Source organism: Equus caballus, chromosome 1 (assembly GCF_041296265.1).
Source record: "Equus caballus isolate H_3958 breed thoroughbred chromosome 1, TB-T2T, whole genome shotgun sequence".
Classification (NCBI taxonomy): domain Eukaryota; kingdom Metazoa; phylum Chordata; class Mammalia; order Perissodactyla; family Equidae; genus Equus; species Equus caballus.
Window position 1 is genome coordinate 113,057,832 of NC_091684.1, and position 22,712 is coordinate 113,080,543.

At 36.2% G+C, this 22,712-nt stretch overlaps 1 long non-coding RNA gene across 1 annotated transcript in view; it reads right to left on the reverse strand.

The window, feature by feature from the left end:
• Window positions 1-466: 466 nt before the first annotated feature.
• The window catches only part of LOC102147761 (uncharacterized), a 78,676-nt gene continuing 56,430 nt past the window's right edge, over window positions 467-22,712 (reverse strand). Inside the window, exon 4 of the long non-coding RNA XR_001379101.3 lies at window positions 467-1,950. This is a non-coding gene — a long non-coding RNA (uncharacterized lncRNA). The remainder of the gene's footprint in view (window positions 1,951-22,712) is intronic.

The window sequence follows — 22,712 nt, forward strand, 5'->3', positions numbered from 1 at the left end:
ATATTCTGGTGAGTAGGCCTAAGACACTTGAAGCAATTACTTAAGGACTCCCTTTCAAAGAATCTCTCCCTTTTTTATTAAATGCCTTTTAACATTAGCACTTTCTTCCTGACAAATTAAATGAAATTTCATTACTCTCCCTGACTTAATGGCGTGAGGCTCCCGCTGAGGTGTGAGTTAACCCTCCCCGGACAGCTGACAAGGGCTCCTCGTTCAGTCAAAATGCCAGTGTCCTGTCGCACAAGAGAACGGAGGCCTCGAAGAATCCTTTGTGTGTTTACCAGAGCGTCCAGATTCCTTCATTTTGTTGATGTTATTTCAGGTGCGATCCTTACAAAAACCTAAGAAACCAGTAGTATGGTTGTTTTCCAGTGTTCTCAAGTTCATAGCAAGAAAAAAAAAAAGTGTCATCCACCAAGACCCTAATAATGGCCAAAACGAGGACAATAACAAAATAACAATAGCAAACAGTTATATAGTATTTATTAAATATCTTCTAAGCAATTTACCTCTTTTAACTCATTTAAGCCCTCACAAAATTACTCTATGGGAAATACTATTATATTCCCACTCTGAGATGAGAAAATTAAAATGCAGAGTAGTTAAGCAATTTACCCAGGGTCACACAGCTGATAAGCAGCAGAGCTGCGATGCAACTCACTCAGCCAGCCATTATCACACACTTTTATATACACAGTTACTGAATCCTCAAGCCAGAATAGACACAGAATTACTTCCAGATCGCTTTTTGCTTTTGTGCAAACTGAGACTCAGAGATATTATGAAAAAAGTCCAAGATCCTGCAGCTCGTCTGGATCCATGATGTCTTCTCAGGCAGGTCTTTGAAAGAATTGAGTTTCAGAACTAAGTCCCAAAAGGTGGTCCCTGAAAAATTTTATTTCTAGACCTGCATATTAAACCTATTAAGGAAAAAAAAATAATATAGTAATTTAATTCTGAAAGACAAAAAAAGAAACAAATTACTTATAAGGTTGAATTTATTTTTGATATCTTAGGAATCAAGTTAGAAAATTACAGAATAACCACTCAGGAACTGTGGAGCTGAGGTCCTTGTCCTAAAGGTCTCAATATGAACTAAGGATAAATTTTTGTTCATTTTTGTGGAAACAATCAAGAAAGGCTTTTCAGAACTAACTGTGCCGAAGTGGCTCTGTTTTGAGAGAGAAATTGTGGTCGAGGCTACGCCAGAGGGAGAATCCTGAGATCAGCTTGATGCTGATAAGAATGATTAGGGATGGGCTCCTTAATGGGTGTCTCCCGCATTTTTTATTTTGCTCTGTTTTTCAGAAGAAATGGTCATATTTTCTGCCCACCAAGTTTTGCCTCTAATCTTTTTGAAGACTACTTGTTTTTTCTTGTTTAGACCTAACTTTTGCTTCTCAGCTTTATTTTGGGTTTCAGCATATTCTATCTTCCATAGTGTCAACACATTCTGAGGTCTGACTGCACAGATTCATGAGGAGAGAACATTCTATCTGGTCAACTTTGAATTGTAAGAGACTTGGCCAATTTTTAATGAGAACGCATTATGATTTGGTTTCCTTTCTCTATTTGACCCCCTGATATTTCTCTTTGGCTGAAACTGCTTTCTCTAAGCACAATCCTTTTTCCTGTCCATGTCACCAGTAGCTCGAACTTGCCGATGTCATGTTCCATCTTACCAAAAGGGTGTCCTTTCTAAGACCCCAGGCCATGTGGAAGAAAAATAATCAGCTCAAAGTTCAGAAGACAAATGTTGCAGGGGGATTTTTTCCTCCTCTTGGTTGTTCTTAAACACATGTCGTTCGAAGGATCAGTATGTCAGTGTTTTGAAAGAAGCAAAGACTTGAATTTATTTTGGTGCCGCTATCAGATTTTGAGGAGCTGGATCATTTGTTTTCCTCTTGTGAGGTCCAGGTAAAAGTTCATTCCCTCCATGGCCGGGTGCTTCTGACAAACAAAAATCAAGGACCCAAAATAAGTATTTTATCTAAAAAATGTGAACTATCCCAAAACAAACATGAAAAGGCACAGCTGCCAAATTCCACAAGTAAAAAGAGTTGGAGGTTGAGACAGCTCAGAAACTCGCTGGGGAGTAATGGGTAAAGTTTGGCCAGCTGCCCTCAAGGCCTTGAGGGACACTCAATCCAATTGCCGTGTCTTAGCGGATGTGAATTTCAAGGTTACACCTGGGTGTTCAAGGGCAGGGCCAAGTGTAATCGGCACTTAGATCATAGATTAATCTTATTTGCCATCTATTAGGTTTGATTCTTCTTCCCTCTCTCCCTCCCTAAAGCCAGGATTATTGTGATAGTTTAAGATAATGGATTCTAACGGAAGAAAGGTCACGCAGGCATGGAGATTTGGAACCTTAAGATAATATGATTAATCTAAAAGCTTCTTTCTCAAAGGAGGGGGGGCACACTCTTCATATGTCTAATTGAGAGAGGAGAGCTGAAAGACTGAGAAAGAGCTACAGAAAAGGGAGCACAGAGGAACCGAGTCCTTGTCAACAACTGCAATTAATTATCATTGTCAGGATGATCTTTCATTAGTTTTCACACTAATAAGATAGAATTGCCTCATGCTTGAAGCTGATAAAACCTTATTGGCAATGTTGATAAGACGATGTCAGTATGGAGAGCCATTCACGGACATCTTCATTTTATTTTATTTTTCTAATTTTCTGAAACTAAATGACTTGATGGATATTGCTAAAAGTAACTCAATCTCGGTGGTTGGGACCATGGTAGGCAGGAAAAGTCCTTAACCCAGTGGTCAGCTAATGTAAGCAGTAGGTAAATGTTAACTGTTATAAATGCTACAAACACATGAGTACACGTGATTTTAAGATGTTTAATCCTATCCCTTTTAGATATTTCAAGATACCCTAACCAACATGGAGAGGTCCATAGAAAGAAAGTAAGAATGGTATTTATTTATTAATCATGATGACTCAAGAAAAGAAACTATTAGTCTTGATCCATCTGCAAGAAAATTGGAACTCAAATGTGGATTTTTCTACTCTTATTTTTTCCCATTCTTCTAGGACAGAAACTGTTTTGTTTTAGTCTTTATTTATTGTAACCGCCAAATAGTTTCATCACTGTGGCTCACTGTTATTTCTGGGTTATTTAAAATGTGTAGAAACATTTACATATTCCTTTGCTTTATATATATAATTTGCTTGATATTCACGTATATATAATTTTCGGCATATACATATATATCATAAAACCACTTCTACTAAATTCAACTTACCCTGTTTTCCTCACTTCTTTTAACTAAGTAAAAAATGTGCTGTTAGATTGTTTAAGGCAAATAACAGAGGAGAAGGATAGCCCTCTAGCGGGGCTGACTCCCTCCAATAGGCTCAGATTTGTAGCCCTAGGGAGAGTAATAAGAGATTTTAATTTGTAATTTCATAAACAGTGTCTTCCTTTTACCAAATGGAGCTTCCTTGATTCATTCAGAAGGAAAAAAAGCAGGCAATGTGGTGTTTCTTTAACCAAGATGACAGACGGAATAGGAGAGGAAACCATTCGTGGACATAAGGGACCCAAAGCAAGGAAGGCGTGCACAGTGGCACTGCAATTAGGATGTGAGATATGGCCGCTTAATACAACCTGTGAGATAATAATATACGTCCATCATCATTCGTTGGGATTCTCAAGACTCTGAAGAGTATTAAAGCTGTATGAAATAATTACTTGATACGTAACATGTAGCCTAGCATCAAAACCAGATGCAACATGAGTGGAAGTGTTTGTGTTCAAATCAGACTAACAGACAATCATTTCAAGATGAAGTAGAGAGAAGCTAGAATAAATTGATGTCGAACATATGGAAAAATAAAACAGATCCCTCTGGGTGAAACTTCCTTTTACTGAAATTTTGAAACTTCTCACTAAATACTGCTGTAATTCATTGACTTCCCAACTTAAAAACATAGCAGTCACTAATTCATTCTGTAGCTCCGGGAGAGAAAAAGCTATTTGTAATTTCTGGAACAAAAAATCACTTTTCCGTTCTCTAAAACAAAAGTCGATTTTTTTCTAAAAATCTACTTTTAAAAATGTGTAAAACAGATCATTTGAGAGTATGAAAAGATGGAATATGTGGATTCAAATACTGACTCAGAGAAATTAGTCAATTCTCAACCATTTGTTAAGAGTAGTTGAGACTGAAATGTTCCAAATTAACTTGCGATATCAGTTCTTAAATGTTTTGTTCAATTTCAGGTTTAATAATTGGAAAGAGAAATAAATAATGTGTGCCCTATCCTATTTCTCTTTTCAGAGTGACCATCACAAACACACCAAAGCAAAAATGAAACCAATACCGCCTTTGCCCACTCAGTTTATTCTGAGCTGGAGTATTCCAGGAAAACTAGCTGGACCCCTGTCCTTAATAATCCTTCCTACCCTAATCTCATTCCCACTTTCTGATCTTCTGTATCCTCAGAAAGAGGTGTTGGCATTCGGCAAGCCCCATACATCAAAGCTTTGCCTAATATATGATGTGTTTATTCTTCCCAGGCCACAGGCCAGCTCACTCTCAAATGACTGACAACAAGTCTAAAATGAAGTGGGCCTGAGGTGGGCTCTAATAGTTATGGGAAGCTTCTCTAGTCAAACATAAAGCAAATTAATGTGAGCCCCTCCTGCACCTTCAGCCTGGAAATGTCATAAAGTAATAAGCGGGGAGACCCTCGCAGTGTGGAGGGCTGGATTTCAATAGATTTACATATTAAAGGTACAGGACGCATTTCACATGCTTTAACATCAAACGTAGAAGTTTCTAAATCCTAAATTCTATATTTTAAAAGTCAGGCCTTACTGTAGGCTGAAGGTACAGATGAGTAATGACACAAATGCAATTATGCATCCATCTCATTCACTATAATGTAGTTTTAAAGAATGAAATAAAGCGAAGACTTAGGAATAATTTGTATGGTTATGCGTTACCAGCATTTATATGGTGTCAGAAGGTGTGTATGTGTGTATGTATGTCTTAAGAAAGTGGTGTAGAAAAACAGAAAAACAAAGAAGAGAATACAGAAAGGTACAGTGTGAATTGACAATACGTTTTTAGATTTTTATATAATTCTAATTTTACCTCACTCCACCAGTGCTGGGGAGAGTGCTCCCCTCCCCACCAAATGTGATGGACTCAATGATTGATATGGTTTAGGAGACTTACAAAAACAAACTTGTAATTTTTATTAATCTTTGAACCTCTAATATCCTCAATGTAGCACAAAGCCATCTATTCTGTGATGAGATGGCTACAGAACGAATACAACTTCTTATCCCTGATTCTCAGCTTTCTCTGGTAAATTCCCTTGTTCCCCGGTTATGTTTGGTCTGGCTTTCCTATCATGTCCGCAATCAGACCAACCAGGTGAGTTAGCAGTATGCAAAGCGAACCCAAGACATACATACACATACACACATGCATTCTTTCTCTCTCTTTCATACACACGCAGACACACGCACACAATTTTTGATTATTTCTTCTGGAAGCAATAAAAACATACCTGAGCACTGCGCTTAAAATTGGTAATTCAAAGGAGCACACAACCAAATTTTTCTGTTCTTTTGTTTTTCAGTTGCGACTAGGATGTCCTAGAAGAATTATTTATGTCAAATGTTTTGAGTCAGTTTGCAAATAAATTGCAATGTAAGGTTTCTTCTGAATGAAAATAAGGCCATTTATCTCTTATTGAAGAAACCGAGAAGGGTTTTCAAACCCTGATCATTTTAAGGAAGAAAAGAAAGAGCTGTGGAACATATATTCTTTTAAAAAGTTTTAAACACTTAGTAATTTATCCCCAGAAGCTTTCATTATTTGGGATTTTTTTCCCTTTTTCTTTCTTTATTTCTACTTTTTTTCCCAATTCCCTCAGAGCTTAGGCTTAATAAGAAGCAAAAGGAAGTAAAATGCAGTTTCTAAGAAAACCTTTCAAAACTCAAAGCCAAACAGTTGCATCAAAGTATGAAAACAAAACAAAACTGCACCTGGCATAGAATATATTTTAATAAAGGATTACTCCTATTTTCTTAATTTTTCTTCTTTTTTAGATGATTAGCTTTACTTAAAAGCTTATGAGATTATTGTTTATGAAATTCAAAGAAAACCTCTCTCTCATTTCTGACATTTTTAGAAACTGAAAGATTTTACTATCATTTGTGTGTGTTCATTGTGTATGTGTGTTTGGTCAAGCGATAATTTTGATCCCCGGAACCCAGTATATTCGTTCTTTTGTAGGACGATACGTCGGCATCCTGTTAATTACACATTTAAACGAGTGTTTTCTATAAAATAGTTTCTCATTTTCTTTATAGAAAATAAAATAAAAATAGAAAACAGTTCCTTCCATATGCCACAATAAGTAAACTCTGCTGTTGTCACTTGGCTTACGATTTTTGTGTTTTCATTAATTTTATTAATTTTGTATTTCTTTGAGAAAGCATTTCTGCTGTTATATTTAATAAGAACTTTCCCTGTGAAAAGAACGTTTATTTAAGATCTTAATAAAAACTTGGCCTGACAAAGGGAACATGTGTTAAATATTTATGCCTTTAAAACAAAACTCATCTTGTCTTGTTTGTGAGTCATCTTAAAAATTTAGAACACCAAGAGGGTTAAACAAAAGAAAATCTTTTCAATACACCAAATTGTTTAACGAAGCGTTCCTGAAGTGTCACTGCAATAATATTTAATGGCATGCATGGTCGTTCTAAGGTGCTGTGCTGTATACATCTAGTTTCAAAATGTCCTAATTAGATGAAATCCTAGAATTGATATTTGAAAAGAAACTCGTAAGACTTTGCCTATTAATAGAAATAAAAGCCTGGAGCTGAACACTAAGGAACCTTAAAAGTCAAAAGATCCTTCTACCTTCAAGCCCCACGAGGAGAAAAATGATCAGAATCCAAGATGACCTTTTGAAAAGGAGAAAAAGACACACGTACGTTACAGAACATCTTATTTTTAATGCATTTTATACTGAAGTATATCCGAAAAATGTAATGAGAAAATATAGATGAGTTGGCGTGCCTTATGTAGGGGATTGTCATGAGGTTTTTTGAGAGAGAAATTATATCTCCCATTATTTCTGTGGACACACAAATAGAAAATTAGCTTTTAATAAAGAGATACAACATTTTAAGTGTATATCTATTTTTAATCAGTCACTCTTTGCAAGTTAAAGCTTTATTACTTCTGAGTTCTTGACAGGTGCTTGAAGAAAGGTCACATAATAAACTGTGCTTATTTCTCATTGCAGAAAAACAATAAGTCATCTCTGCATCCATTATTTACCAAATTGTCTTCATTTTTCTTCACCTGCTGGGTTTTCAGCAATAAAGATAAATAATGTTATAAAACTAGCCTACATATTTTCACAATTATCCAGAATTTGACAGTGAGCTAGTCTTTTGGAGTTGAGGAGAGTAAAGGAATTAGGAAGAATTTGCTATCCAAGTCGTTTACTAGAAATATATTAAAGGCTATTTTTCACGGAAAGATACATCTGGAACCACAAATATACATATTGGAAAAAAACACTTTTAAATAGAAAGTGATGCAAAAAGTTTTCATTATACTATTTTCTTTCAGAGATTCTATTTTTATAGGTAAAGTACCTTCTTTTCCAACTCTTTCTCCCTCACTGCTCTATCATTAACTTACCAGCCTGACTGCAGTCCTCTTTAGATAGCAAAGAAATATTTTTAAATGTCTTAGCAAAGCAAATAAAGTATTTAAATGTGTTCCCTTACAATTGGAATAACAGTGGTTACGAGCCTGTGCTCAAGCGCTGGACTGCAAAGCTATGCCCTTATCCATGCATACACCGAACTGGTTATTTAACTTCTCTGTGCCTCAGTGGTCCTATCCAAGTAAAATGGTGGTAATGTGGTTTATAACAACTGGTGTCAAGTAGATTGCCCAAGGTCGCGTAACAAGCAAGTTGAAGTTGGGATTTGAATGTAGACAATTTGGATTCAGCATCTGTGCTTTTAACCAAGATCTAGCATGCCCCATGTCCCTTCAACTATAGCAAAGAGCCTCGAAAAACAATCTTGTTCCACGCCCTGCCACAAAACATTATTCCATTTGGCTAGTGCAACCTAGCTCAGTCAGAGTATCTCATCACAAATCACACTGCACAGACCTCAAATTAAGAGCACATGCAAACTCAGGAGTGTGGAGCATCCATTGTCTGCCATGGTCAAGGAGACAATTTGTGGAGAAAGAGAACAAAGTGGTTAGCAGATCTGTAAACAGAGAGACCCACAAGGCCCAAAGAGAGAAAGGAACGGAAGTCTCCTGGGTCCCTGAGAGCCTTCCAGGCTTCTTTCTTCCATGATGTTTGTGAGTTTTCCTGAGTGTACTTCCTGGCCTTGGCCACTAGGAAAAGCTTGTGCCCTTGGGTGGTGTGTGTGTGTGTGTGTGTGTGTGTGTGTGTTGGGGAAGATCATGAGATTTAAGTTAGTTTCATTGAGTTTCTATTCTTCATATACATAAAATATCTTAAAGCATCTTGGTAATACTTTTCTATTCTGATTGAATTTCATTGTTTACTTTTTTCTTTGATGGTTTCACAATTCACGTGACATAAACTTAATAATTTCTAGCTTCTCCTTTCAAGTTCCTTATTCCCTGCCCCCAAACCTCCCTCTGCCCCCAATTCCTCTCTCACTCTCTGACCCTCCTTGGTGGGCTCCAGCATCTCTGGCTCTGCTCCACTACTTCTTTCACTGGCATTTCCTGCTCCCAGATTTGTTGGCAGTCTCCTACTCAGCTCAAAACTCAACAAACAAAATATTCTGTCCTCTGCAATGTCCTCCTGAAGAATTCAGGACGAATTAATAATTTTGCGGTTGCTCTTCCCACAGCACTTTATATTTGCTTTGTACTATCTTATCATTAGTGGTTAAAGTGTCTCCCTCCCAAGGGCAGAGACTGGGCAGTCTGTGTATTATTTATCTTTTTAACTCCATCACTTAGGATGGCGCCTGGGACATAATAGGTACTCAAAAAAACCAAAATGTGTTTCTGTATGACTGAACTCAGCAAACATCATGGGAAATTTACTTATGTATACGTAAGATTTTGTGAACTCTGGAAACAAAGTGCGTCTCCCTGAAGTAGTGTAAATAGATATTATAAGAACTCTATACAGCACATGGTACTTAGGATAATCAGCATATCTAGTGATTAATGAAAACGGAGGAATATGTTAAAAGGAAGTTTTTTAAAAAACAAAAGGCAAGCTAGTGTATACTCTCCTTTTTTCTTATAAAACTAGAATATTAATTAAAAATACACAGCTTAAGTAACTGTTTGAACTAGACTTACTTATTCAAATCAGAAGATGGATTCATTCTTCATACTATTAAGAAATATGCTTATTTGGATGTGCACGTGTGTATTAAGGTTTTAAAATATGAAGTGTACATTATTTTCCTCAGTTCAGGTAAAAATGTTCTTAAAGACTTACTTTCCCTTATTTTATTATTATGAACACATTGGATTTGGCAATATATTAATATTTTATCACTGGATACACATCCTGGTAAGAAACTCTTTTTCCATTAGCACTTTCTCTATCAGACTATTCCTGGCCAGTGGGAATATCACAGAACATTCCAGACTAGCAGCCGGAAGATCTAACCCTGGCCCAACAGGTCGCTCTGTGAAAAGTTATTTCACATCTTAGTTCTTCAGGCTGGAGTACGGCCCTCCTCTTAGCTCTTCTCTACTTAAGTCTGAAGGTTGTTTTGAAGATAAAATAGGATAATGTGCATGCTAGTGCTTCAGAAAGTATAAACCGCTATATAAATGTAAGATGTTATTGTAAAAAGCGGTTTAAAACTATAGCATAAAAAGACTTGTTATAAAAATAAAATAAAAGTGACTCTAGTCACTTATTTTTATGAGGTACTTTTCTCTCTTTGGAAAAATATAATTTACTAATTCAAGAGAGAGCTATTAATTTCTCAGTCCTTCACAGCCATTAAAGCAAGGATGATGACTTCAATTCAGTTTACAAATGGAGTGGGCATACTGCAGGGGAATGGTACTCTCAGGTTACATATAAATGGAATTAAATTAAATTAATGAAAAGAGAAGAAAAGCATGTGTAGATAAACAACACATCCCCTCTGAGGTTCAATGGATGTCTAAGACACCAGTTAAAATATATTAACTTTTGCACATCTCCTTCCCATGCTCCTTCAGATCTCATTTGGAAATTGCATCTAGAATACTAAATATTAATAAAAATAATATCTGTACGGCACCTGTAACACTCATGAGTAAAATTATCATCAGGTTTTAAATCCAATGGGGCATAATGAGCCTCTCACTCACCTACAATGATATATTGATGGGGGGACTTAACGATTTTGTGCAGTGTTTCTAGAATCCACAGCACAAATCACCCAATGTCAGAAAGTCATTTGAAGACTCTTGTAACAAACTGCTTTGAATTTTTTTTACAATTTCCAAAACAAGATGACAGATCGAAAGTGTGGAATGTAAGAATAGGGAAGTAATTCTCTAAAGGACTCGAGTCTTCGTTTGTTTGTTTCGTAAGTCATCGTCTGATGCAGCCTTCCCAGTGATAATTGGCTGTTGGCAATAAATCCTGATGAGTTAGAGAAGCAGGAGGTCTCTGAGTGACCTTGGGAAAATCTGTGAGCCTCTCTGTGACTCAGTTTCCTTATTAGCAAAATGAGGACATTGATCATTTTCAAGCTCTTTGTAATGCTTGAAAGTGTTAATTGTTATAAACCAAATTATGCAATGACTCAAAAAGAGTAAGCTCTAAAAAATGTAACTTTTATTACTCTGCACTGATGTTGTGTAAATATATGTTAAGTGACAGGTTCACCGGGGTACTTGGGGCATGTCATAGGACTCTCTATAAATAGCTATCTGTCGTGTTTTTGTCAATTACTTGTAGCAAGATACAAGACATTAATAGAATCTGCTGATGGCATAAAAAGAATAGTATCAAAAATTAGATAGCTGGTTGATACCCCAAATTAACTCAAACTAAGAAGACAAAATTTACAAAAATGTAAGGCCTTGTACTTGGGTTTCAAAATCCAAATTCTGAAAAATAGGTTGGAGAGAATGTGGCTTAGCAATAGTAAGACTATCTATATCTGTCTATTTATCTATCTATAAGCTAAAAGAGAAAAATATTTAAGGGCTTAAATTAAGAGTAAGCATTATTTAAGTTATCAGAAAGATGTGGTTACAAAAGTACTACGATTTTTTGGAGAGGTAATAAAGTATTTATATCTGGAATAGTCCCACTGTATTCAAAACTAATCAGACAAACCTGGGAATATTTTGTACAGTTCTCGGTACTAGGGTTTTGGAGGAAAAAAGACAAACTAAAATATTTTAAAAGAGTAAAAAGAACATTAGTAATAACTGCCATAAATTACGTATCAAACCTCTACTAAATCTTTATACAGATTATTCCATTCATCCTTCACATCAGCCCACTGTGGATGGTATCACTTTTAGCCTCAGGTTTGGAGAGGTAAATAACATTCTCATAGCCATATAGTTAGCAAGTGCTGGTGCCAAGTTTCAAGCTAGGATGTGTACCATCAGAAGTGATGCTGTCAGCTTCCAGGTCATTCTCCCTGTTGCATGTGATGGTATACTATAGAGACTCACCTGTGGAAGATAGTTAAGAAATGAGGAGTCATTTAGCTTGGAATAGAAAAGGCCCAGGGTGGGGAGAGGGGGTGCTGAACATCATCAAATATGTAAAGGTCTGTTAAGATCAAGGGGATGAAGCTGAGGATGGATTCCTGTTAAATATAAAGTGGCCAGTCACAGGTGAGAGAGAGATTGATTCCATGGGGGAGGTTCAGCATCAGATCGGAGGCACAACATAAAGACTCTCAGCTTGGGTTTTAGCATCAAAAGACCCATAAAAAATTCCAATATTATCATTTACTAGTCTTGAGATCTTAGTCAAGAGATTTTAAGTCATTAAGCTCAATTTTTTCTTCTCTAAAATGAAAGTAAAATACTATATGTCTGAGATAATGCATAAAAAAATGGAGACTTGTTCAATAAGTGTTAATCCAACAACAGCATTTGGATGCAAGAGTTCATAACAAGTGGGAGATTTTTATCATTCCTCAGAAGCAATGGCAGAGCGTCTTCTTTCATTAAAATTAATTTAGCTAAACTGGACAAATGTAAAATTTTGATTCTCCTCAGCTGCATGGACAAGGTCAGCAATGTGTGACTGATGGATTGAAGAGAATGAATGCCTCTTGGCGCTTCTGAACGAGTCATTTGTTTATTGTGGCATGTTCAGATGTACTAGGAAGGTTCTCTCGATGGCATAACATGTTCATGACCAGCACAGTTTTCAGATAATGATATTATCTATAGCTTCTGCTGAGGAATCAATTGCTTCTAAGTCCTCCTTGTCTTTTCTGAAGATAAACCTGATTTCTTGAAATGGACCATTTCAACTTACCTTTCATATAATCTACCTCTAGCATCTACTGAAAATAGTCTCTAAGCAAAAGTAGCTGTGTACAGTCTCAGAAATAATTGAGAACAATCACGACTGAGGAAAGCTTTAACTTTCAACAAACTTCATATACTCTTAGTTGTCTGTCTCTTTTTTTATTCTTAATATTTTGATTACAGAAAGTTAAATATCTCCCTTTATAAAAACAAGCAGGCCATGACAGTGGGAAAGCCTGTCAGTCTCTACATTGTTTAGTTTTAGCTTGAGTAAAATCTATTGGCTTAGTGATTTTATTTTCAAATCTGATAACACTTTCAAGCTACTGTAACTTGCTTTTTGTTTCATTTAATTTAGTGTTCTGGCTTATCCACCCATCTGTCTAAGGCTTTCAGCAATGTGACAGCTTAAAAATACATAGAACAAAATGGTAGACTAGGAATCTCCGAGCTTTTTTCCCCCCAAAAGAAATATCAAAAAATAAAACTAGTGGAAACTGTCTGAATTGACTTTGTCATAACTCTAGAAAACTGTCAAAGCTTTCCAGCAACCAAGTGAACAGCCAATCAAGAAAAAGACATCTTTAAATGGGAGGAAAATTCTGTGGCATTCTAATTCACCCTTGCCCCACTCTCTCCCCTGCACAACAGTGGTCTTGATTTTGAAGTGGCATCAGCCTGGTTCTCAGTTCCCTCTTCAAACTAGAGGGAGCAGAGCAGACCTTATCTGCAAATTATTATGGACATCTGTTCTAATCTCTTCAGGGGATACCCAAAGGACTAACACAATGCGCTTATTTCTATTTTGCCTAATCTAGAATTCAGGCAGAAAAGCAGCAGGGATTGCTTGTAAAAGCTACAGACCCACAGATACCTGGAACAAAAGATTCTGAATGGACTATAGACCATCTAGGGCCTGGAGGAGAAGCTGGAGTAAAATTAGGGAAGACAGAACCTTCAAAAGAAGCTGTGCTAAAAGGGTAACTTAGAAGGCCAAGCACACGTCAAGGCAAAATGAATGCTCAGAAAAGTCTTATGAAGACCTTAAGATTTAACCTTGGGCTGATTGTTAGGTTCATGGCAGGCCTAAGTAAGTGTTGATGGAGTGGCCCAGAGCAGAGTCAATCTGCAAAGACTAGAAGAGCTCCTGGCATTTAAGGAAATCTCTGTCAAAACATTAGCTGAACATAAGCCAAAGGAACAGAGACTTTAGTGATCATACAGGACAAGCAATAGTCTTTGAAAAAATAATTTGGAAAAGTCTCAAACAAGTAGACTATTACAGCCTTCAACAATCAAACACACACACACACACGCTAACAAAAACAGCAAACTCTGTGGAAGAGGGAGAATCTGATTTCCAGAATTAACACATTATAATAGTCAAATGTCCAATTTTCAGCAACACCAAAATCACAAGGCATATGAAGAAACAGGAAAACATAGCCCATTCAAAGGAACAAAATTAAATGACTGAAATCATCCCCAAAGAAGTTCAGACATTGGAATTACTAGAAAAAGACTTTAAATTAACTATCTATATGCTCAAATAGCTAAAGAAAAATACAGACAAGTAACTAAAGCAAATGATGAAAATAACATATGAACAAAATGAGAATATCAATAAACAGAAATTCTAAAAAAGAATCAAACAGAAATTCTGGAGCTGAAAATTACTATAACTAAATAAAAAATTCACTAAAGAGTTTCAATACCAGATTTGAGCAATCAGAAGAAAGGATCAGTGAACTTGAAGATACGACAATTGAAATTATTGAGTCTAGGATCAGAAAAAAAAGGAATGAAGAAAAGTGAACAAAGTCTAATGGGCTTGTGAGACACCACCAAGAAAACTGACATATGTACTATGGGAGTCCCAGAAAGAGAAGAGAGAGGGAAAGGGGAAGAAAGATTATTTGAAAAAATAATGGTGGAAAACTTACCAAACTTGATGAAAAACATGAACCTACAAGTCTAAAAAGCTCAATAAACTCCAAGTAGGAGGAACTAAATAGACATACACAGAGACGCATTATAATCAAATTGTCAAAAGACAAAGAAACAATCTTGAAAGCAGTGAGAGAGAAGTGACACGTCACATACTATATCCAGCAAAATAGTCCTGCAAAAATGGGGAGGAAATTAAGACATTCTGTGAGAAGCAAAAGCCGAGGGAGTTTATCACCACTAGATCTGCCCTACAAGAAAGTCTAAAAGGCATCTTTCAGGTTGAAATGAAATGAGGCTAGCTAGTAATTCAAAGCTGTGTAAAGTTATCAAGATCCCTGATAAAGGTAAATAGAAGAGCAAACATAAAAGCCAGTATCATTGTAATTTTGGTTTGCAACTCTACTTTTTATTTACTACAGGGTTTAAAAAAAAAATACATAAAGAATATAAATCTATTCTTTGGGCCACACAATTGTATAAAAATGTAATGTTTGTGACATCGGTAACCTAAAGAAAGGGGCATGGAGCTGAATAAGGGTAGAATTTTTGTTTGCAATGGGAGTTAAGTTGGAATCAATTAAAATTAGAGTGTTATGCCTTTAAATTGTTATATGTAATCCCCATGCAAACCACAAAGAAAATATCAATAGAATTTACACAAAAAGAAATGAGGAGGGAATGAAAACATGTCATTACAAAAAACGAACTAAACACAAAAGAAGGCAATAATGGAAGAAATAAGGGACTAACAAGTGATGAAATATATAGGTAACAAATAGCAGAAAAGTGAAAGTAAGCCCTCCCTTATTAGTAGCTACCTTAAACATAAATGGATTTAACTTTCCAATCAAAAGGCAGAGATTGGCAGAATGAATAACAAACAAGCATGTGGGCTAAACTCTATGTGGTCTACATAAGACTTCTTTCTTCAAAGACGCAAAGAAGTTGAAGGGGAAAGAATGGAAAAGGATTTTTCCATGCAAATAGTAACAAAGGAAGCTGATGTGGCTATAACAATATCAGACAAAATAGACTTTAAACCAAAACTATTCTAAGAAATGAAAAAGAAAATTATATATTGACAAAAGGGTCATCATGAAGATATATCAATTATAAGCATATATGCACCAACAACAGAAGCAAACATTGGCAGAATTGAAGGGAGAATTAGACAGTTGTACAATAATGGTTGGAAACTTCTATACCCTACTTTCAATAAAAGTCCTCTCTTTCTAACTGCCAAATTATGGAAATCCATCTATGTTCTTCATTCAAAGTGAATGAAACTTTGAAGAGTCTTCAAAGTGAAGACTCCTTCCTCTTGTTATTATTGAGAAATGCTCTTATCACATATTTGTGAATTATCCAGTTCTCCTTCTGCTATTGATTTTGGTTTCATTCCATTGTGATTGGAAAAGATACTTTTTATGATGTCAATCTTTTAAAATTTATTAAGACTTGTTTTACGGCCTAACGTATGGTCTATACTGTAGAATGTTCCATATGCACTTGAGAAAAATGTATATTCTGTTCACATAGGGTAGAGTATTTTATATGTCTGTTAAGTCTAACTGGTCTATAATGTTGTTCAAGGCCTTTTTTTTCTTATAGATCTCTACTGGAAAATAAAATAAAATACAAATACAATCCAAATTCCACGTCCTCCTCCAGATTCCCTTCCTTTCACATGTAACTTTTGAAAGGATAGAGATGGAAAATCTAAGTGACTTTACCTAACTGGTAGTGAGGCAAAGAAGGCATTTCTTTGCAAAGCTTATTTTTCTGAGGAGGATGTGAAATCGTCTGCTATAAATGAGAAAGAAGTTGGGGTGTTACAGATGCTAGAGGAGAGAGAAAAAAGTCTTCAAGAGTTGTACAATGTAATGTTTGACCAGTATTGACAGTAATTGGAAGTTAGAATGTGTTTCCCTGATTATAATAAGTGAAAACTCAATATAATATGCTGTAGGCCCTGAATACATGATTTAGAGGCCGTTCTCCTGGATGAATTATGGCACTATATCAAATTTATGGCTTATTATTTGTTTACTATACACTTTCATATAGTACAGTTCTACAAAATTTTAGCTTAAAATATCAAGCATCTTTTTTTATTTTAATTGCCCTATTTCTCTAAAATCCCAAAATTAAATTTTAAAAATAAAACAAATTTAAACATTATGAATATCATAAAAATATATATTCATATATCTGGAATCAGTTAGTTAATTAATAAATTTAGCCAGAGTCTTCCTGACAGACAAAGCAAAAGGGATATATATTGAAATATAGGTTTCTTGTCATCAAATAAAGGAAATCACCTGAGAAAAAATTATTTTTCTGGTGCCAAATGTCTAGCACAAAACATATCCTATAAATCTTCATCTAAGGGACATTAGTAATATAGTGGGCAATATCTTCAACTCTGATCTTCCAAAAGCACAGAACATTCTTCAAAAAACATTTGCTACAATATCCTTCAATGAAAGCTCAGATCATAATATTAAATCTCAACTTAGAGAAGGCATTGCTCTGGAAAATTAACATGTTTTTCCCTGGTAATTGCAGTCTGACATTTACTTTAATCTGGGAATAAAGCTTGAGGATTCTAGAGGGGTAAGGGGATGGCTTATTTGTGCCCTCAACCACTCTTCTGAACTACCATGTCTCAAGATTGTCCTTGGCAAAAGTTAGTGTAAGATCAGTTTCTAGTTGAATACTCTGACAGGGGCTTATACAGTCATGCCTCACTTAATGACAGGGATACGTTCTGAGAAATGTGTCATTAGATAATTTCCACATTGTGTGAACATCATAGAGTGTACCAAAGGGGAACAAAATTTGCCACCCCAAAATGCATTTCTTTAACATGAGGATTATTTTAGGCTGATTATTTTTAAGAAACAAAAGACCCAGAAAGTTTTTCTTGTTACCTCCTCCTAAACTGCCTAAAAGGATTCAGATTAAAAAAACAATCTCAGGAAGCAAGCGAGCTATCACCTTAGCATAACATGAACTAGGTGGTAGACAGGGAGGAACCTAGAAAAGACTGTTTGTTGGGCTCTCATCTGTGTCCTTCTGTTTCTGTGTGGCCAAACACTTGTTTTTCAAACTTTTGCTTCTTTTCACCTACCTATGAATTGCCTTCCTTCCCTTTGAAGTCTCTGATTCTCCCCACCTTCCACATTTTCTTTTGTCTTTAGCTGAGGGTGGTATTTAAGGCAGGGGCTTCAGCCATCTTGGCGAGTTGCTCACTTTTGCTGAGGTTCTCCCAAGTGTACATTATTAAACTTTTGTTTGTTTTTCTCTTGTTAATCTGTCTCATGTAAACTTAATTCTCAGACCAGCCAGGAAAACTTTAGAAGGGTAGAGGAAAATTTCTCCCTCCCTTATAGTGCTTATACAAACCTAGATGGTACAGCCTAGCACACACCTAGGCTATATGGTGCTAATCTTATGGGACCACCATTGTCTATGTGGTCCATCATTGACTGAAAAGTCATTATGTGGAGCATGACTATATAAGTATTAGACAGTCTTTAGATCACTAAATGTGTTCTTTAGTTGTGCTTAGTCTGTTATTTGCTCATTGGATTGAAACTGTATTACTTTATTTGTAGTATTAATAATAACAATATTTTTATCATCAGGATTTTCATTTCCAAAATCTTTAATTGCTTTTTTAGTGGATTACATAGCTTCTTACGTCTCTTTTAGGATTTTAACAGTGCTTATTTTAATACGTTGATCTGTTTTCTCTTTTAACTCTCTTTCTTTCCCAAAGTGTACTTTGTGGAGGTAGGTGCCCTCCTTGCCTTTGCACAACCGTGTTTGTTTCTTGGACATGTGCACAAGTTTATGTATCTAATTACAGAGGTATTCCTCCAGCAATGGTGTGGATACATATTATGAGTTGCCCGATGACGAGGAAACACTAATACTTAGTCTTCTGAGTATGGAGGGGTCTCTTTCAGCCTAGGTGTCACCATACTTTGTTTTTTGATGCCGTCGCAAATGTTGAGAGTTGGAGTGGGCTAGGTTCCCTGAATCCTTCTGATGTGGTAACCAAAGTGTCACTCCATGGGGTGACCCTTCTGCCATCTCTCTTTGCAGTACTTGAGGAGATAATTCCACCTTCTACAGTAGTTCTTTCCTGATAAATTTCTGGTTCTTGCCTCATTCTTCAGTCCAGTTCCACATCCCTTTCATCTTTGAGATTTATTTTTAATTTCTGATGCGCTATGAGTTTCCCCTCTTTTTTTCAGGGGGAGTTACTATTTTTTAAAATATATATATTTATTTTGTGTAATTGCTAGGTATTTGGGGAAGGATAGGATGAGGACATTGCCTCATGGGTTAAGTCTGCCATATTGTTCAAATCCTTCATGATTCCCGTGGGGTTTAGAATATTAAACAAATAAACACTTAATTAAATGGCTCCCTGAAAAGATATTTCTGATGCGTAGAAGCACCAAAATCTGATTTTAAACATGACCAGATTTTAGTTACAGAATAATATAAAGGATTTACTCTATTGATTCATGAAGCTGAAAATGAACAAACCTAACATTTAAATTATGATTTTCTGTAGCTGAGATGTCTCTTTCATAGCTCATTGAGTATTTTGTAGAGTATAACTGCCTGCACAGAAAATCCTCATTCAGTGATATTTATATGGATCTTTCCATGTAGAAAAATAGTCTTCAACTGTTTTTATATTCAAACCTTCTGACAATTAAGTTTTATTTTTCAGATAATCTAAATTCTTTTTCTCTTTTACAGTACTTCTCATAACAATGATGCTTACAGTAATTTAACAGGAATTTTACATTTGTAAACTATAAAATGCTGTTAAGAGATGACACGCCATTTTAGTTTCACGGGCTGCAATTGGAAAATTTGATAAATCTGTTTTTTGATCAATTGTAAAGCTTAAAGAAAACAGGCAAATTCTTTCCTTTCACAGGTAATATGGAAATACTTATTGAAGATACCAGCAGCTTTCAAGCATTTCCAAGAGCATCTGGGTCACCACACCCACAGCAGAGAATGAGGAGCAATAGGGTTACTCTCTCCCTGTCCGCTGTCTCAGGGATGGGTAACTTGGTTTCAGCCATGTTTTTCCTCTAATCTTTCTCTACCAAGTTCATTTTAAACACACAAACTTTCCTACGCACATTAAGGAAAATGATGTCAATCACATTAATACCTTTTTCTTTTCCCCGGTATAAAGGATCAGAAACCTGAATGAAGAATATTCACAAGACAGATCTCATGTTAAACAGGAATGTATGCTTTCAATATGAATAATGGTTTCTAAAGCTGGAAAAGAGTGCCTGCTTTCAAACACAGGTGACCTAGTCAGCACTTTATAAATGACTTGGGGAACTCAGTTTCTTCTTCTGGAAAATGGAATTGATAATATTAAATATTTGGTGAAGGGCTACTTGGATGTGGAACTGCATAAATGATATCCATGATATTGGTATCTGATAATTGTATTTCCAACAGGAATTACAATTAAGACCCTTGCAATATGACATACTTTTGATCATTTTAATTTCCTTTGTGATTGCAGAGAATGATAATTCTTTGGGGGACCTGACTCCAATTTTCATGTTACAAAAGAAAAGTATGGATAATAGAATAATGCAGAGATGAAGGAAGTCTTGATCTCCAATCTCTTATTTCTCCCATTCCTATTTCTGCCGTAGAGATGCCACCTGTGTTCTGCTCATTATAAAACTTTTAGCAAGAGGCTAATGAAATGCAAAGCTTTCTATAAGACCAGCACTAGCCTTCCTATCAAATCATCTGAAATATTTATTTGCCCTCTTGAATAATTGATAGGGGCATCAGCTCTCCCGGTCAATTGATTTATTAAGGGACTGTTTGGAATTAAACAGCTTAAAGATATTAGATTTAGCAGTGATCTTGCTTGTTAGCATATTCATTTACCTACGGGAGCCCCCATTAGATATTGTTAATACATGACGTTTCCAGTCACGGCCTGGATCTCCTCAAATTGCATTAACGCCAGACTGTTTAGCCACAGAATAACAGGTTTGATTGAGTGCTTGGGTTTGGTGTAATTAGATTTTCCTAGAAAAGGGGGGACTACTTTAATGCCATGTGCATTAAACTAGATATGTCATCAGCATTACTGTAATTGGTGAACAGGAACGCCGGAGACCTGGCTGCGTCTGAATGTTTGTGTTTATGGCTCACCCGTCCATTCTCATAGATGGCACATAATAGCCGAGCTTACTTACATATGCATGACCCTGAAAAAAAAAAAAGAGCTGACCTCTTTAATAAGCATCTCTTTTGAAAAAGGTGGAAAATTCTATCCTGAGTAATGGGATCAATTTTTCGTTTGTTAAAACTGCCAATTATTTCCCTTACTGAAAAGGTCATGTGGCTGGTTAATCAATGACCAAAATAGTATGTGGATATATGTGGGTATATTCATGCATTTGATTTGCATTTCACTCTGAGACTATCTGCTCCAGTTTCAAACTGCTCTTCTGATTAAGGGCCACAACCACACCAGGAGAATTCTCTTCCACCAATGCTTTCTCCTAGGAATTATATCTTATTATTAACAAAGGTGCACATAGGGAGTAAAATCATTTTTGATCACTTTTTCGTAATGGAACGGATTCATTTTGTATGCAGAACAGCACTAACTTTGTCTATTAAAGGACAGTGAGCCACCATGTGACAATCTGTATAGTGGGATAATTTAGGAATTTGGGTGAAGTTGGTGCGAGAAATTGGGAAGTAAGCCAATTTTTCTTGTCGATTTCCATTTCTATTTACCTTCTCTCTTCTCCAAGATTAAAGTGCCCTTGGATAACATCTTAGTTGTCCGAAACTTAAACTGGGCTGCTCCACTTGGCTCTGCCTTCCTCTTTTTCTAAATCCCAACTTAAATCTATAAAAATATTCTGGCTTTCTTTTCCATTTCCTTAGGTTTTTGACCATGGAAAAAATATAACGCTATTTTGTTTTATGTACTTTTATACTAAGTAATAGTCAAACATGTATGTCAGTTTGTAACTTACAAAGCATGGATACACAGGTATGTCATTTATTGTTCTCACTTCCATATTTGGTTAAAGAACCTGAGGATCAGGGACATCAAACTACTGCTCTAAATTCACACGGCTGATAGAATTAGAATCAGCATTTGAGTCACTTAATGTCTATGCCCTTTCCACTGTAACATGATGTCACCTTAATGACATTGACAGTCATTGGGTATTTTTGTCGTTGTCCTTTGTTTGTTTGTCTTTTTAATTATATAAGTGCTTTTTCAAGATGCTAAATTGTTTTCCTAAAAACATTTTATCTTTTTTGAGGAAGGTTAGCCCTGAGCTAACATCTGCCACCCATCCTCCTCCTTTCACTGAGGAAGACTGCCCTGAGCCAACATCTGTGCCCATCTTCTTCTACTTTATATGTGGGACACTGCCACAACATGGCTTGACAAGTGGTACTTAGGTCCGTACCTGGGATCTGAACCCACGAACCCCAGGCCGCTGAAGTGGAGGGTGCGAACTTAACCGCTGCACCACCGGGCTGGCCCCTCATTGGGTATTTTTTTAAGACGACTCTTTAATGCAAAAGAGGAACTCAGATGGGTTAATTTTGGGGAAAAGATAAGCTAATATAAAATGGCCCTTCCCTTGGCTGGTGTGAAAGATTGACTTCTAGGGTAAAGAGGTGTTTAGAGAGGGATCATCATAGCTGGTTCTTTTGATTAATGTCTGATATTTTTGGGTGGGGAGAGGTGTTTACTTTGAAGGCTTGGTAAGTGGCCTAATGTCCTTTCAATTCTGTATTAACAACTTTGACTCTCTTAACATTAGAAGTTGTTGATGGGGAACAGTGGCAGCTCCAAATGTCTACATGGGAGGGAATTGGGGTAGCAATCATTGGAAGGAGGTTTGTTTTGAAACCATGTTTACACAGCAAGGACCCTGCTTCTGCTTGGACTTGGGATTACATGGCAGAGTTGAAAGACTACCTGCCACCTCCACCCCTGATCATACTCACACTTTGAGAGAGAAAGAAGCTTGGCAAGAAGGCAAGAGTTGCCTCAATTTACTGCCACTGACCTTTTGTAGGATTGATATTATCCTGCCTGGTTGTAAACAGTATTAACGTAAATATATTTGCAAAAGGAGTCTTCAGTTAATTTGTGATGGCATTCTAGATCTCCAAATGAACTTCTCAAA